This window comes from Gigantopelta aegis, chromosome 6, assembly GCF_016097555.1.
Source record: "Gigantopelta aegis isolate Gae_Host chromosome 6, Gae_host_genome, whole genome shotgun sequence".
Taxonomy (NCBI): domain Eukaryota; kingdom Metazoa; phylum Mollusca; class Gastropoda; order Neomphalida; family Peltospiridae; genus Gigantopelta; species Gigantopelta aegis.
The window spans coordinates 93249171-93267882 of NC_054704.1; positions in this window are offsets into that span (position 1 = coordinate 93249171).

An 18712-nucleotide genomic window follows, 5' to 3' on the forward strand; every position below is an offset into this window, starting at 1 on the left:
CATCACAGCATAAACTATCTGCTATTAGGCCTTGCCTCTAGATCTCCCTACTCGAGTTTGAACACGTAACACGATGTAGGAATCATATCATCACAGCATAAACTATCTGCTATTAGGCCTTGCCTCTAGATCTCCATACTCGAGTTTGAACACGTAACACGATGTAGGAATCATATCATCACAGCATAAACTATCTGCTATTAGGCCTTGCCTCTAGATCTCCCTACTCCTACTCGAGTTTGAACACGTAACACGATGTAGGAATCATATCATCACAGCATAAACTATCTGCTATTAGGCCTTGCCTCTAGATCTCCCTACTCGAGTTTGAACACGTAACACGATGTAGGAATCATATCATCACAGCATAAACTATCTGCTATTAGGCCTTGCCTCTAGATCTCCCTACTCGAGTTTGAACACGTAACACGATGTAGGAATCATATCATCACAGCATAAACTATCTGCTATTAGGCCTTGCCTCTAGATCTCCCTACTCGAGTTTGAACACGTAACACGATGTAGGAATCATATCATCACAGCATAAACTATCTGCTATTAGGCCTTGCCTCTAGATCTCCCCTCCACGTACTCGAGTTTCATACATCACAGCATAAACACGCTATTAGGCCTTGCCTCTAGATCTAGTTGAATCATATCATCACAGCATAAACTATCTGCTATTAGGCCTTGCCTCTAGATCTCCCTACTCGAGTTTGAACACGTAACACGATGTAGGAATCATATCATCACAGCATAAACTATCTGCTATTAGGCCTTGCCTCTAGATCTCCATACTCGAGTTTGAACACGTAACACGATGTAGGAATCATATCATCACAGCATAAACTATCTGCTATTAGGCCTTGCCTCTAGATCTCCATACTCGAGTTTACTCGAGTTTGAACACGTAACACGATGTAGGAATCATATCATCACAGCATAAACTATCTGCTATTAGGCCTTGCCTCTAGATCTCCCTACTCGAGTTTGAACACGTAACACGATGTAGGAATCATATCATCACAGCATAAACTATCTGCTATTAGGCCTTGCCTCTAGATCTCCTACTCGAGTTTGAACACGTAACACGATGTAGGAATCATATCATCACAGCATAAACTATCTGCTATTAGGCCTTGCCTCTAGATCTCTACTACTCTACTCGAGTTTGAACACGTAACACGATGTAGGAATCATATCATCACAGCATAAACTATCTGCTATTAGGCCTTGCCTCTAGATCTCCCTACTCGAGTTTGAACACGTAACACGATGTAGGAATCATATCATCACAGCATAAACTATCTGCTATTAGGCCTTGCCTCTAGATCTCCCTACTCGAGTTTGAACACGTAACACGATGTAGGAATCATATCATCACAGCATAAACTATCTGCTATTAGGCCTTGCCTCTAGATCTCCCTACTCGAGTTTGAACACGTAACACGATGTAGGAATCATATCATCACAGCATAAACTATCTGCTATTAGGCCTTGCCTCTAGATCTCCCTACTCGAGTTTGAACACGTAACACGATGTAGGAATCATATCATCACAGCATAAACTATCTGCTATTAGGCCTTGCCTCTAGATCTCCCTACTCGAGTTTGAACACGTAACACGATGTAGGAATCATATCATCACAGCATAAACTATCTGCTATTAGGCCTTGCCTCTAGATCTCCCTACTCGAGTTTGAACACGTAACACGATGTAGGAATCATATCATCACAGCATAAACTATCTGCTATTAGGCCTTGCCTCTAGATCTCCATACTCGAGTTTGAACACGTAACACGATGTAGGAATCATATCATCACAGCATAAACTATCTGCTATTAGGCCTTGCCTCTAGATCTCCCTACTCGAGTTTGAACACGTAACACGATGTAGGAATCATATCATCACAGCATAAACTATCTGCTATTAGGCCTTGCCTCTAGATCTCCCTACTCGAGTTTGAACACGTAACACGATGTAGGAATCATATCATCACAGCATAAACTATCTGCTATTAGGCCTTGCCTCTAGATCTCCCTACTCGAGTTTGAACACGTAACACGATGTAGGAATCATATCATCACAGCATAAACTATCTGCTATTAGGCCTTGCCTCTAGATCTCCCTACTCGAGTTTGAACACGTAACACGATGTAGGAATCATATCATCACAGCATAAACTATCTGCTATTAGGCCTTGCCTCTAGATCTCCATACTCGAGTTTGAACACGTAACACGATGTAGGAATCATATCATCACAGCATAAACTATCTGCTATTAGGCCTTGCCTCTAGATCTCCATACTCGAGTTTGAACACGTAACACGATGTAGGAATCATATCATCACAGCATAAACTATCTGCTATTAGGCCTTGCCTCTAGATCTCCCTACTCGAGTTTGAACACGTAACACGATGTAGGAATCATATCATCACAGCATAAACTATCTGCTATTAGGCCTTGCCTCTAGATCTCCCTACTCGAGTTTGAACACGTAACACGATGTAGGAATCATATCATCACAGCATAAACTATCTGCTATTAGGCCTTGCCTCTAGATCTCCCTACTCGAGTTTGAACACGTAACACGATGTAGGAATCATATCATCACAGCATAAACTATCTGCTATTAGGCCTTGCCTCTAGATCTCCCTACTCGAGTTTGAACACGTAACACGATGTAGGAATCATATCATCACAGCATAAATCACTGCTATTAAACTACTCGAGTTTGAACACGTAACACGATGTAGGAATCATATCATCACAGCATAAACTATCTGCTATTAGGCCTTGCCTCTAGACCTCCATACTCTTGCCTATTAGGCCTTGCCTCTCTGCTATTCTAGACTCGAGTTTGAACACTACACGATGTAGGAATCATACGTAACACTATGTAGGAATCTTATCATCACAGCATAAACTATCTGCTATTAGGCCTTGCCTCCATACTCGAGTTTGAACACGTAACACGATGTAGGAATCATATCATCACAGCATAAACTATCTGCTATTAGGCCTTGCCTCTAGATCTCCCTACTCGAGTTTGAACACGTAACACGATGTAGGAATCATATCATCACAGCATAAACTATCTGCTATTAGGCCTTGCCTCTAGATCTCCCTACTCGAGTTTGAACACGTAACACGATGTAGGAATCATATCATCACAGCATAAACTATCTGCTATTAGGCCTTGCCTCTAGATCTCCATACTCGAGTTTGAACACGTAACACGATGTAGGAATCATATCATCACAGGAGTACCGGACGTCTGATTGGTCTAAAAGAGCTCTCATCTCAGCAGCATGCATCCTGCTTCTGACTGTGGACATGGACACCGTATTGTGTGTTCTCCATCGGATTCTTAGCACTCTGCTGTTGGTCAATGGGGATCGTCATGCAAGTCGTACTAGGACCCGATCTTCACGGGCATCAGTCTTCCTCGGTTGTCCCGATCTTGGCCTATCCTTTATATTGTGAGTTTGGATATGTTTTTGAATCTAACGGCTGATGAGAGTATGGTTAATATTCAATCGTCTGCCAATCTCTCTGCATGACATACCAGTGTTATGCATACCAATGATCTGCCATTTCGTGGCAACAGACAATCTTCGACTTGCTATAGTATTCTCACACAAAAGGAACAGTTCAGATCGCCTAACTCGCTATGCAAGGGTATAAACTTCTAACTGCACTTTGGCACATGTCACCCCCTGCGTCCGTTTATTCGTGGCACGGATCTCACATGAAATGTATGCTGATATGCACATGCAAATGACCCATCCACAGCAGCACATCACCTGTTCAAAATAAGTAGGCGATATTTAAATATAACAAAGAGGTGTTCATTTTTATTGCAATATTAATTTATGGAAAAACACAAGTACTCATGTGACAAGGGATCGACATTAAATATTATAGCCAGGATAATGATGTAGGTCCGGAGGAGACACAGATAGGCAACAGGGGTGGTGCTTGTCAATTTGACGTTTTCAATATTTGCTCTAGTAACGGGTAAAGTCACTGCGGTTCGCCAAGCACGCACGAATCTGAGGGAGTATGTTTATTGAAAATCTACTCTGAAATACTCGAGTCGAGTCGGGTTTATGTCACGTGACCTATATTTTTGATCAGTGACCGAAACTATAGAGATTTATCTAATCATCATATCTTGCCAATGTATACAGTGTTGCTGGATAAATGTACACACACACACACACACACACACACACACACACACACACACACACAGACAGACACACAAACAGACAGACACATACACACACACACATCCTGGACCTATCGAATTCCGTCCTATTAACAGGAAATCTTTACCGCGCATGTTCAGTCCAACAACCGGATAAATTTAACTACATCATTATTTACCGTGAAAATACAAAGTAAAATAATAATAAACTGTTCCTAATTACTTACATTTGTTGTCAACGAACGTAAAATTCCTACCAGGAAGTGAATATTTGTCATATTTTTAACACCATCGAAATCCGTCCCATGTGAACGTCACAAACGCGGAATGTATAGAAGACCACATCCGTCATAAAATTGAGGCAACAAGGACACAACAGATTGTCAACGAAGGAAATGTAAATGAATTATGAATAGATCTACACGTTTTTGATGAACATTGGTTGTTGACCAGCACCACTGTGTTCAAGATTAGAAAGTTCGCCTTGCTTTTTTATTCTTTAGAGTTTGTTTTAGATTTGATTTTTTAAAGATGCTTTGTAAACAGTCATGCCGCTCTTAGCGGCTTTTCAAGTAGTCAACAAATTTTCATGAATATAGGAAAATGTTTTTCTTGTGCTAACAACGTTTATAGGTGGCTGAAAAATAGAAGAAAAATCGACTAATCTTTCTCAATAACAACTGTAGATCTGACACAAACAGCTTTTCATACCCCCCCCCCCCCCCCATAAGAATGTCAGTCATGTGACCTTTAACAATATAGACAAAACTAATGTAGACGACAGTCATTACCGATCTGTCAAGTCTAGTCTCTTCGCTTATACACGTTATAATCTATTATAACCTTTGGATATGGTTTCTGTATGCAATAATAGAATTACCGCTACTGTACAAGGGACAAACACACTTTAAAAACTTTGTGCACCATCATTTTCTATTTTAATCGATCGAGGCTTAGTTAGTTGATACATATGCAGTAGACTTAAAGTTCGTGCTTTCGCATTGTGATTAGAAAGAGTGCGGAAGTGAAATGGGACGGAATTCGATGGGGGACGATAGTTTAGGATAGTTTAGAATATATGTATATATTACCTTTTAAATAAATTTCATGCCAATGCATGCCACAAGTACACCATGTCATTTACGGGAAAATACAGGATTTGCGGGAAAATACAGAATTTGGCCGGGGTGTACGAAATGCCACGTGATTTGCTCGACTGGTTGTACGAAAATACAAACTGCGGTTGAGACCTACGAAATTTTGTCCAACACGCCTCACTGGTTAAATTTCTTAAAAGTCTTGAATTTAATATGAATGGGAATACCACAATTCGGTAAATTTTATTTTGACTGTTTATTTGAAGATTTCTCGAGCACGTTTGGCCAAAAAATGTAGCATTGCGTAATCGGTTACCATGTTAGAACTCGGGCAAATTACCAAGAACATATTTTAAGTAATGACGTGACATGCTTTTTTACAGGTTCTACACGTTAGTACAACACGACAAATATTTTTGTTCTGCTGTGGGTGTTCAATGCTATTTTCTCGATACGATTACAACATAATCATAAACGTTTAAAACAAACAAGATAATAAGGCGTTAAGAGTTGTCTCCCTTTGCGAAACATGTACACTGTTCGAATTGATTTTCAGGGTAAAACCACCCGGAATCTTTGTTGACACTCTTGATACCCAAACAGCTAACAAAAAAGCATTAATAGCTTGCATAGTTATTTGTTAACAACAAAATCCAATATATTTTGAGGAATTTGATGTTATGTTATTAAACTAAAAATGTGTGTGTACTTTATAAAACAAAAACCTAAAAGGTAATAAATTCGTTATGTGTTTTTTCGAGAAGCGTACGGGATTGTACGCCCCTCCAGAATCTGGAAAAAGTCGGATTTTATGAAGGAAGGAAATGTTTTATTTAATGACGCACTCAACACATTTTATTTACAGTTATATAGTGTCAGACATATGGCGAAGGACCACATAGATATATAAAGAGGAAACCTGCTGTCGCCACTTCATGGGCTGCTCTTTTCGATTAGCAGCAAGGATAGTACATACCACGGCCTTTGTTACACCAGTTGTGGAGCACTGGCTGGAACGAGAAATAGCCCAATGGGTCCACCGACGGGGATCGATCCTAGAGTGGATTTTATGAGGTATTAGGTTTAGAGAGGTTTTGCTCAATGTTTGAAAAGGGACCGTGTAAAGCATCCTCATTTTGAGGGAATTCTCAATATCATGAGGTTCCGGTTCTAAGGAATTAAAGTTTGTTTTGTTTAACGACACTACTAGAGCTACTGAATGCCAAACATTTGGTAATGTTGACGTATAGTCTTAGAAAGAAAGCCTGTTACAATTTTCTATTAGTAACAAGGGATCTTTTATAGGCACCATCCCACAGACTGGATAGCACATACCACAGTATTTGATATACCAGCTGTGGTACACTTGCTGGAACGACAAATAGCCCGATATGCCCACTGGTCGATCCCAAACTGACCGCGCATCAAGCGAGCGCTTTACCACTAGGCTTCGTCCCGTCCCGTTCTGAGGAATAATACTGTTTATTAAAATTAAAATTTGTATGCCACTGATCCAAGCAAATACCCAGCCGATCAAGATAGCACAATCTCATTATTATAATATATAATAATCAATCATCAATCAATCAATCAATCAATCAATCAATACTACTACTACTACTACTACAGGTAATTGAATTTTATCTACATGTATTAGAAATCAATAATACTATACAGGTAATTGACTTTTATATACATGTTTTAGAAATCAATACTACTACTACAGGTAATTGATTTTTATATACATGTTTTAGAAATCAATACTACTACTACAGGTAATTGATTTTTATATACATGTATTAGAAATCAATACTACTACTACTACAGGTAATTGATTTTTATATACATGCATTAGAAATCAATACTACTACTACAGGTAACTGATTTTTATATACTTGTATTAAAAATTGATAATAATACAGGTAAATGATTTTTACATACACATGTATTAGAAATCAATAATAATACAGTTAATTGATTTTGCATACAGCAAATGGTTGCAAGCTAAGTATTGTGTCTGAAATACTTTTTTTTCTGAATCTGATGCCACAGAGCTTTAGTTTGATTATTCTCGAGTCCATTCATGACATTAAACTTACATGTTATTAAACTTAACCAGTACTAACACTACACGAAGAAACCCGACGCCCCTATACAAAACGATTATGGTCATTTTAACAGTTTCCCATCATTCTGACCGCTTGTCCGTTTATGATTTGTACTGCATGCCAACTGCCTTCTTTGCATTTATTAAATGCCAATTTTCATAAAGATCTTTTGCGTTTTTATACAACCATAATGAATGTTGCCATATTTGTTACTTACGGCGGCTGTGTATATATAGAGAGAATAACTAGTTAATGATGTCGGATATCAGGTTTATTCTGTGAAGGTAAGAATGGAACATTCCGCGAGGCTCTGCGTGACGTCAACCAAACGAGCCGAGTGATATAATTATTACTGACACTCGCTACAGCTGGTGAGAAGTGAACATTATTTTACTCGGAACATAAACATGATACGAAATAGAAGCTCGTTTAATATCCTATATTTACTAGTGTAGTAATGTCTGTATTTATATACAAAGTCAATACCTGCTTCGATCGCGTAGTGGTTAAGCCATCGGACTTAAGGCTGGTATAGGTATTAGCCAGAATTAGGCAGCTTTTGCACTGTGCTAGATAAATCTGTCCAGCCCTCCAGGACTAGATGATTTATAAATGCCTTATGGTTAAATGACTTAGTGGGTGAAATGCTTATGAATCCTTTTAGAATAAACAAACCGTACCTCACAAAAATAATGTGTTTTTTGGCTGTAATTATATGGGCAAGGAAACGAATCAATCACCGATGTCAGTTGGAGATAAGGCAATTCCAACCTTAGGGATAAAATGTTTTTGTCCCAATCAAACTTACAGGAACACATAAGCGTACAAGACACGGGGGGGGGGGGGGGGGGAGCAAAACCTCAAATTCGGGTAAAAATGGTAGAGATATTCGGACAAAATGTGCTAAACTGATACCTTTTTACCATGTATTTCCATCATTCTACCCTCAAAATTAGCTGTAATCCGTGTAAAAAGGCGTAGTGATACGTTTGCAACCCTATGTAGATGTTTGATAATAGCATTAATATGAATAAATGATGTTATCCAGATTCGGGCATTTTTGTTTAATTCGGGAAAAAACTTGCTTGTTCCCCTACAAAAATGGGAGCCCTTACTCCTATGAAAGAAAACGCCAGTAGACGACGATTATTACAGAATGGAACTAGTTAAAGGGACATTCCTGACTTTGCTGCATTTTAAGATGTTTCCGACTAATAAAATATTTCTACGATTAAACATACATATTAAATATATTTTCTTGTTTAGAATATCAGTGTCTATATATTCAATGTGTTTCTGGTCGTCTTAATATTTGTAAGAAAATCAAACTAGATTTTGTCTTCAAATAATTTCGTACGTACGAAAAAACTATATTTTAGGAAATAAAATGAAATATAACCTAATACAAATATTAGAACGACCAGAAACACGTTTAATATACAACCACTAATATTTTATGCAGAAAAATATATTTGATATATAATTACATTCGTTATAAAGTCTCTGTTAGTCGATAACATCTTAAAATTTGCATAAAAGTCAGGAATGTCCCTTTAAGTGACCTGTGGCTTTACGAAATAGAGGACTGGTAAAAGTAAGATTAATGTATCTTGTTACTTATTTGTTAATTAACAACAAACGCATTGATATCGCTGTTTGTTCATTGACATCACTGTTTCTGCTATGCTGGATTCCGAGTATGACAGTGACATCGACGACTTGTCATACCCAGTTACCAACAGAGTGACTGCAGTGCAATATGCATGTGCCGACGACAGCCTATGCTCTCATGTCAGACGACAGCATTGTCAACGAGGCGTTAGCTTTTGTTCCTGTTGTATCTGAAGTTGATCCAGAGATTGTCACGGAAACTATCAAGGCGTCCGGTCTTCCACTGCCGCCAATGACCAGAACTTTCGATGCCAAAATATATATATATTTTTTTAGCTCTACAGCTTTGATGCCAAAATCCAATGCACGACGAACATTATTGTCACGGGGATCCTATAATACCCGTAACTGAATGAAACACGATTATCCAAATATCTCTCCTAACTGTATATCTATTAGATCTCTCTGTAACTGGCAGTATACCCGCGTGGCTCGTCTCTAGGTATGATCAGAGATACGATCTTATATAAAGTATGTATAATATAGCACGTTTAGTTCACTAGAAAACACAACAAAAACACAATACACTTTTGGAATCTGTATTAACCTACGCTGACTAATGTACTGCCGCAGTAGTTAATTAACAACAACAAATAATAACAACCCAGAACTGATCACTTAATTAGTTAATCTCTAGGTGTCTAGTTTACACAATATGCTAATCACTTCACCGTGACACAACACCCACACGTGTGATAATTGAGAAACGCTTCCAGGAGAACTTAATTAATAAAGGAATTACATCTCTATTCCTAACTGGTTAATTTCTAATTAACCCTTACTACTCGTTCAGTAACGTGTGATAATTGAGAAACGCTAACACAGACACGTGTGATAATGGAGAAACGCTTCCAGGAGAACTTAATTAATAAAGGAATTACAACTCTATTCCTAACTGGTTAATTTTTAATTAACCCTTAACTACTCATTCAGTAACCTTGTAGTACAGAATTAATACTGGTACCTATCACAATAAAGACAATAACCTACAGTTTACCTAGGTCTTCTAGGATGACTGGTTAAGCTTTAATAATTTTAGAACAGTGAAGCCTACAATTTACTTCGTCAGATTACCGGAGACACTGTCTAAATAATATTGATATAATACAGTATTAAACTATTTAAAGTCACATCAATCACATCAAGGTTATACAACAGAGCAGAAATAATATTTACCAAGTCCAAACGGACGCGTTCCCTGGAAGCCTTCCAATATGTTTTCTCCTTGATATCTCTAAAACCCTAGCTATTTATGATAAAATCCCAGTATCGCCTGATATAATTAATTTAAAAAATGTATGATTGAATAAAAGTACTTTTATATATCGTATTTAAATATAATATGTTTTTGTTTGTACGTTTTTGAAAACATATTTGACTGAATGTTGATACTTGGTTAACTCGTTATTTTGATGTGGTCCACACGATATCGACACGACAGTGTATATATATATATATATATATATATATATATATATATATATATATATATATATATAAATATATATATATATATATAAATATATATATATATATATATATATATATATATATATATATATATATATATATATATATATATATAGATATCATATAATATCTTACATTTTCAGTGCAATCAAAGTATGTAATGTTTTTCAGATCACATACTTTAAGAATTTGATAACTTTGCAAATTAGATGTAAATTAGTCGAGGTCTCGGCACTAGGTTTATTGACATTTAAGCAAACGTACTTGGGTGACACTCCATGACTGACGTATGCATTCATAGTCATCAAATAAAAATATTTCAATGGCAATTTGACACTGAAAGCTGTCCAGCGTTCAGAAAACAAAAAACGTTAGGCATAACTTTATTTTCATGTAAGGACATCCAAAATGACGTCATTCGAGTTTGACGTCATTTCCATTCAAAAATACACCGCGCCACATATTCTTACGTCATTTGAATATCTAGTAATGGCGGATTGGAATTAAAGTTGCGTCTACAGTTTACAAAAACACGTTGTATTAAGCTTGAGCTTATATGATGAAGAGATTATTACCCTCGTGTATTTCGGTATCGTCAATATCATATATTAGGAATAAAAATAATGTATTATGCTCGCCAAAGGCTCGCATAATACAATTTTTATTCCTAATATATGATATTGACGATACCGAAAAACACGAGGGTAAAATAATCTCTCTCTCTCTCTCTCTCTCTCTCTCTCTCTCTCTCTCTCTCCTCTCTCTCTCTCTCTCTCTCTCTCTCTCTCTCTCTCTCTCTCTCTCTCTCTATATATATATATATATATATATATATATATATATATATATATATATATATACATATATACATGTAATATATATATTAGTAGGGAACCTGAAATATTATTGTTAATATCAATTATTTGACCGAACATACGTTTTGTCCACAGACATCCTAGTAAAGAACGTTCATGTCTGCTTATCAACACACCGAAACACATTCCATAGTTTGTACATGCATCACGCAGTTGCCCCGTACACGTGCATGGGGTGTCATTTTGTCAATTTCCAAGAAGGTCCATTAATCACTGTGGAACATTATTTCTGTCACTCGTTTTCATTCTGTTGATCATACAGTTACTATTGTTTTGTTTTTAGTCATTTGTATTGGTTGAATTTGCGATTTACTGATAAAAAACCGTCAACTTCTAAATTTCACTTCTAATTGTAAATTCTTATTAGAGTTCCCCTACTTTTTTTGAAGAATATATATATATATATATATATATATATATATATATATATATATATATATATATGACTTGTCACGAGTATTTTTTAATATGGAAAATAAATATCAACCGAGTCTATGTTAATCGGTATTTGTCGAGGCTCTGCCGAGACAAATACCGATTAACTAGACGAGGTTGATATTTTACATATTAAAAAAAACATGAGAAGCGAATTCTGTTTATCCTATAACAGTTTCTAAAATAACATTTTAATTAATTGTTTAGTAAATCACAGTACTAAAGTCGCCGCCATCGATAATATGACGTCATCGCGATTAGCACAGATTAGTTTGACGTCACGCATTTTAAACATCTTTGAAAACGTTACGCTCAGGTACACGGGTCTTGTTGGCTTGTAAGCAAATGACCCATCCACAGCAACACATTACATAGAGACCTTGCAAATTTGCATACCATTATTAACCGGGTTAATAAAGTAAATTATCACATGGGTTTATGACATGGATATCATGGGTAAGTTATAGGATATATATATATATATGTATATGTATATGTATATATATATATATATATATATATATATATATATATATATATATATAATATATATATATATATATATTACCACAGTGTTTTTCGCTATCGTCAATATCATATACTAGGAATAAAATTGTATTATGCGAGCCTCTTATAATACATTATTTTATTCTTAATATATATTGACGATACCGAAATACACAAGGGTAATAATCTCTTTATCATATAATCTCAAGCTTAATACAACGTGTTTTTGTAAACTGTACACGCAACTTTTATTCGTGTCCGCCATTACTAGATATTCAAATGACGTAAGCATATGTGGCGCGTTGTATTTTTGAACGGAAATGACGTAAAACTCGAATGTCATTTTTGGATGTCCTTAGATCAAAACAATCTAGGGGTTAACGTTTTTTTTTTTTTTTTTTCTGAACGCTGGGCAGTTTGAGTGTCAAATTGCCATTGAAATGTTTTATTCGATGACTATGAATGCATACGTCAATTATGGAGTGTCACACAAGTACGTTTGCTTAAATGTCAATAAACCTAGTGCCGTGACCTCGATTAATTTACATCTGATTTGCAAAGTTATCAAATTCTTAAAGTATGTAATCTTAAAAATATCACATACTTTGATTGCACTGAAATGTAAGATATTATATATATATATATATATATATATATATATATATATATATATATACATATATATACACATATATATATACACATATATACACACATATATACACATATAGATACACATACACATACACATACACAGACACATACACATATATACACATATACACACACACACATACATACATATATATATATATATATATATATATATAAATATATATATTGCACTTTTGTCCTACGCTATTACTCCGAGTTTCACGCCCTTCGACGATCTTCAGATAGCTGATACTGGTGAAAAGATTGCAGGGTTTTTATTTTTATGTAGTGCGGTTGCGTGGTTTGAGCTTACTGGTGTGACGGCATTTTGAGATGAGCTCAGTCCTTTTGTTGAGATTGTTTTTGTCTTTTGTTTGTAGGATGGCGAGCTTTTCCTCAATGCACAGGTTACATTGGCCGGAGTTTCGTTTGTACGTGTTCGACTGTTTGATAATTTGCCAGCTTATTTCATAATTTGTTCGCTGTTTTTTTAGTTCCCAGACATGTTTAGATAGCTCGGTTTCTTTCGAGTATTTTTCGTGTTTGAACGATTTCGTGTGATTGTTGTATCGTTGTTTGAAATTACCGCCAGATAGACCGATGTATGTTTTTGACGTTGCGCCAGTTGTTACGCTTGCTTTGTATACTATCGAACTTGCTTGGCATTGTCCGTTGAGTGGGCAGTTTTTCTTTATTTCTGCAGTTGCAATTTTCTTTTGTTGTTACGCTGACTGGATCTTTAATAATTTTTAGAGTTGTGGTTTTTGATTAAAGTGCCGATGTTTTTCATGCAACTGTAGCTGATTTTGACGTTATTTTTGTTGAATATTTTGTGGTATTTGTGTGTGGAGGGGAAATGTTTGGATATTAATTTTATGAATAATTGTCCGATGTTTGTTTTCACAGCTTTGTTGTATGGTGGGTTGAACCATATGATTTTCCTGCTTCTGTTCTTTCTTTTTTTGTTTTGTGTTGTGTGGATTCCTGTTTGTGTGTATAGTATGCGGTTCTGTGTAGTTGCTTTCCTTTAGTGCTTTGTCGTACGTGGGTGCGGCTTCCGTGAAATCTTCTTCGCTGGATGATAGCATTGAGATTCGCTTGCTGATTGATGCGGGTATCTGTGTTTTATAATGCTGGGTGGGTGGTTTGAGTGTATATTTATGTACACCGGGTCGTTGTTGGGTTTTCTGTAAGGTTTGTATTTTTCCTGTATGTAAGTTTAGTGTGACGTCGAGGAAGTTGACACATTTTAGGTTGGTTTGTGTTGTTATTTTGAGGCCAAATTGTTCGAAAATTTGTATAAGTATTTTTCTTGTTCTGTCTGCTTGGCTTCCTGAGCAGTTTTCTGAGTACTACGAGTCCGTCGTCTCTATATAGACCGGTATTTGCGTTGTTGATTGTTTTTCCTATCGTTTCTAGAATTAGAAGGCCAACAAGTTATATCATGATTCGAGCCAATGCTTTTAGATTTAAAGACGTATTTCACACACGTTCGCACAGTTTCAACGGGACTGTAGATGCGATAGTTAAGAATCACGAAGAAGAGCTCATCTTTCTACTGATACAAGTCACAGATGCCAAAAGTTAAGATCTGCTTAAGAGTGCATCGCATTTTAAAATTGTAAAGTACACAAACAGTTTGCATCAGTTATTCAAGAAAACAGCCAATCCTTTGTCATTGTGGAATTGCAACTCAAATTCAAAATGTGATTTCACGCAATTAACTGTTGGTCACCTAAAATGAATTTTGTTATGATATAATTCTATTTTACCTATAAATGAAGTTATTTGAAATTAATATTTTATGGGCATGTAATTTAATTCAAGAATAATCTTTACATTTCAAAAGATAAAAAACAAAAGACTATGAGATTGCCCCTTTAATAGTTCTAAATAGCAAATGTCCTTTCGTTTGATAAATTTGTTACTACTCCTGAAAATATCCCAAGTTGCTGATGTTTTTAGTGGAATACCTCCCAAGACAGCAACCTAGAAAATGAACGAGAATCAAGCACATTTGAACGAAGACGGAAAGAGGTTGGAGAGGGGAAAGAACAGAGAATAGTGAAAAATGGAGTAAGATAAAGTGAAATCAAACAAGAGAAAAAATGAGACAGGACAGCATGCTGAGAATAAAAACTCCCAGATTTTAAAGAAAAAATATGGGTCATTTACAATATCTGCCTTATTCCCATCCATTTCTTACGAAACATTTGGTTCGATTCTGTCATTTGGTGTTTAATCTATGAAGTAGTTATATTAATTTGGATTAAGATTTTATATAAGGGAATAAATGTAATAATTAGTTTATAACAAGGCGTGTAATGGCGTAATTGCGTTTATTTGATATAGATTATTATACTAGCTTAGCTTGTACTTAACAAATAGAAGAGTACTGTGTTGTCTATATTTTAGTATATCAGACATGGAGGGTGATTTATAAGTGTTTTATTTGTTTTATAGCTGCTGATATCTACATTCCCTATTGACGACCTATGTTCTGTCGCTCTATCGCCCACAGCGAAAGGTAGACTATTGATTATTGCTCAGGGTACATTCTTGTTTAAGGCCCGTGCAGTATTCTTAATGCACGTGCAGTTCATGTACTTGTAAACAGAAGCTTAGTTTTAATTATATCATATTGTAAATATTTATATTGTATAGCTTAACCTTAAATTGTGCTGAACTTTATGAAAAGAGATGTGGACTTTAGATTATTTATTAATCCTTTATTAATAAATATTAGATAATATATAGTTTATTTATAGCATTAATGAGTAGCATTAATTAAATTCCTTGGTATGTATATTTGGATAAATAGTATATTTTCTTTAAATATACTGCAGAGAGTTATGTAGTTTTTGTGCTTTTGTGTATGATGTTGTTATTTATGTATTTTAATATTCTTGTTATTATTTTTATAGGGTTTAAAACAACACCCTTCTTTCAAATAAAGAACCTTTACACACTGCGTCCGTCTTTGTGTTGAAAGCCAGTGTAACAGGTATAGAAAAAAAATAGTTTTCAAAAACTGTCACTCCTTAGAAGTTAATCTAAAGATGTCTATTTCACTAAAATAAAATAAACTTGACTCAGTTAACACTGTTTTTAAATAGATACATGTATGTAGATGATATCAGTTTCACAAGCATCCATGCATATACTCTTATACTTCAAGATATATACATGTATTGTATAACTTTTGACGTCAGATGCACATACAATTTGTTTCATTAGATATATTGTATTGCTTGTGATGTCAGAGGTAGACATTGTTTCATTAGCTTAGATTAATATATATACACCACCATTTATTGTAAACAGTATCTATAAAGTTCAATAATAATTATCGGTAACACAAATTTAGAATTGCAGTTTGATACATGTAGTGGCAAGTCAGTTATTTTGCTATTTTCGGATTTATTTATGATACATAACTACACATTAGATAATTTCATACACAATCTTTTATAATTAACTATAATATATAAAAAAAAATATTACACCATACTGCCACAGTGGTTTCCCGTGAGTTCTTGGCTAAAATTGTAAAGTACATAAACAGTTTCCATCAGTTATTCAACAAAACAGCCAATCCTTTGTCATTGTGGAATTGCAACTCAAATTCAAAATGTGATTTCACGCAATTAACTGTTGGTCACCTGAAATCAATTTTGTAAAGATATAATTCTTTTTTACCTGTAAATGAAGTTATTTGGTTGTAATATTTTATGGGCATGTAATCTAATTCAAGAATGGAAATGTATTATGCAACTATGAGATTGCCCCTTTAATAGTTCTAAATAGCAAATGTCCTTTCGTTTGATAAATTGGTTACTACTCCTGAAAATATCCCAAGTTGCTGATGTTTTTAGAAGAATACCTACCAAGACAGCAACCTAGAAATTGAACGAGAATCAAGCACATTTGAACGAAGACGGAAAGAGGTTGGGGAGGGGAAAGAACAGAGAATAGTGAAAAATGGAGTAAGATAAAGTGAAATCAAACAAGAGAAAAAAATGAGACAGGACAGCATGCGGAGAATAAAAAAACCCAGATTTTAAAGAAAGAATGTGGGTCATTTAAAATATCTGCCTTATTCCCATCCATTTCTTACGAAACATTTGGTTCGGTTCAGTCATTTTGGTGATGTCATAAGAAAGTGAATGCAGTATATATATTCTTGGAAATTGCAAAAAAAAAAAATCATTACACTTCCAATCAAGATGTACATGTAAACGTAAGCGTAAGCTGTTGTCTCATTGTTGAGGCATGTGTGCAGAAAATTGTGAAGGGAGTGGGGGTTTAGACTGGCTGGCATTGAGAGTTACAGGGGTGGGGAATTGTGAGAACCTGATGTCCTAAAATGCAATTTCTTGCATTCTACAAGTAAAATTCACCATGACAAATGCATATATATGCATATTAAAATGATCATAATTTGCTTTGAGCAGGGATAGGGTTGGGAAATGGTGGGTTGAACCCACCACCCTGAACATGCCCCTATTATTAGTTTTTTTTAAATTCCTTTTTAAGATTTATGTATTTCTTACAATTTAGATGAACCACTTGCCAAAGACAAATGTTTTATTTTAAAAATATGTTCTTATTAGTTCTTATGATTCGCAAATGTTGCGTCAGTTACTTTTAGTGTTATGTCAGTTACCCATTAATAAAACATTCCTTGTAGAAAACTCAGTTCTCGTGTTCTTTTGATCATATATTACCTGTGCACTACACATTTCTATATATACATGAAAACTTCATTCTTCAGATTCAGAGAATTTAGCAAATTCAAAGACATGTCAAATACAAGTTAACTTTTTTTGTTGCGTCAGTTACCCACACTTCATTTGTGATTGTAGTTGCGCTGAGATTGTATGCAGTGAAATTTTGTTTTGACATGAATTGTCACAACATATTTATTTCAATCAAAAACAGTCTTAAGAATTTTATTGAATACTTAAAAATACTTAAAAAATGTCTGAATGTTGCGTCAATTACCGTGGAATTGCCCTAGATCAAACTGACACAAATTAAGCAGATTATCCTGAGTGTTCTGTCATTTCTGAAATGTTTGTAATAATTATTATCAATCGTTTTAATGATTAAAATTAAGTATTGAATACATTTCGTGTTTTAAATATCAGTGTGTGTATATAAAACGTATTTTGATTGTACTACCTCAAACGTCTTTTTATTTCCTAATATATATATATATATATATATATATATATATATATATATATATATATATATATATTATATATATATATATATATATATGTATTTTTTTTATATTTTCAGTACAATCAAAGTATGTGATTTTTTTCAGATCACATACTATAAGAATTTTATAACTTAGCAAATTAGATGTAACTTAATCTAGGTCAAGGCACTAGATTTATTGACATTGATGCTAAAGTACTTGGGTGACACTCCATAACTGACGTATGCATTCATAGTTATCACATAAAAACATTTCAATAGCAATTGTACATTGAAAGCTGTCCAGCGTTCAGAAAACAAAAAACATTATATTATTATGCATACGAGATTACTGGGAAGTAAAAACCAGTTTTCGGTTTTTACTTATACATGTTTATTATGAATATACAAACATTGACATTCTAAACAAGAAAGTGTATCAAATATACAATTAAAACTAGAGTTGATTTTC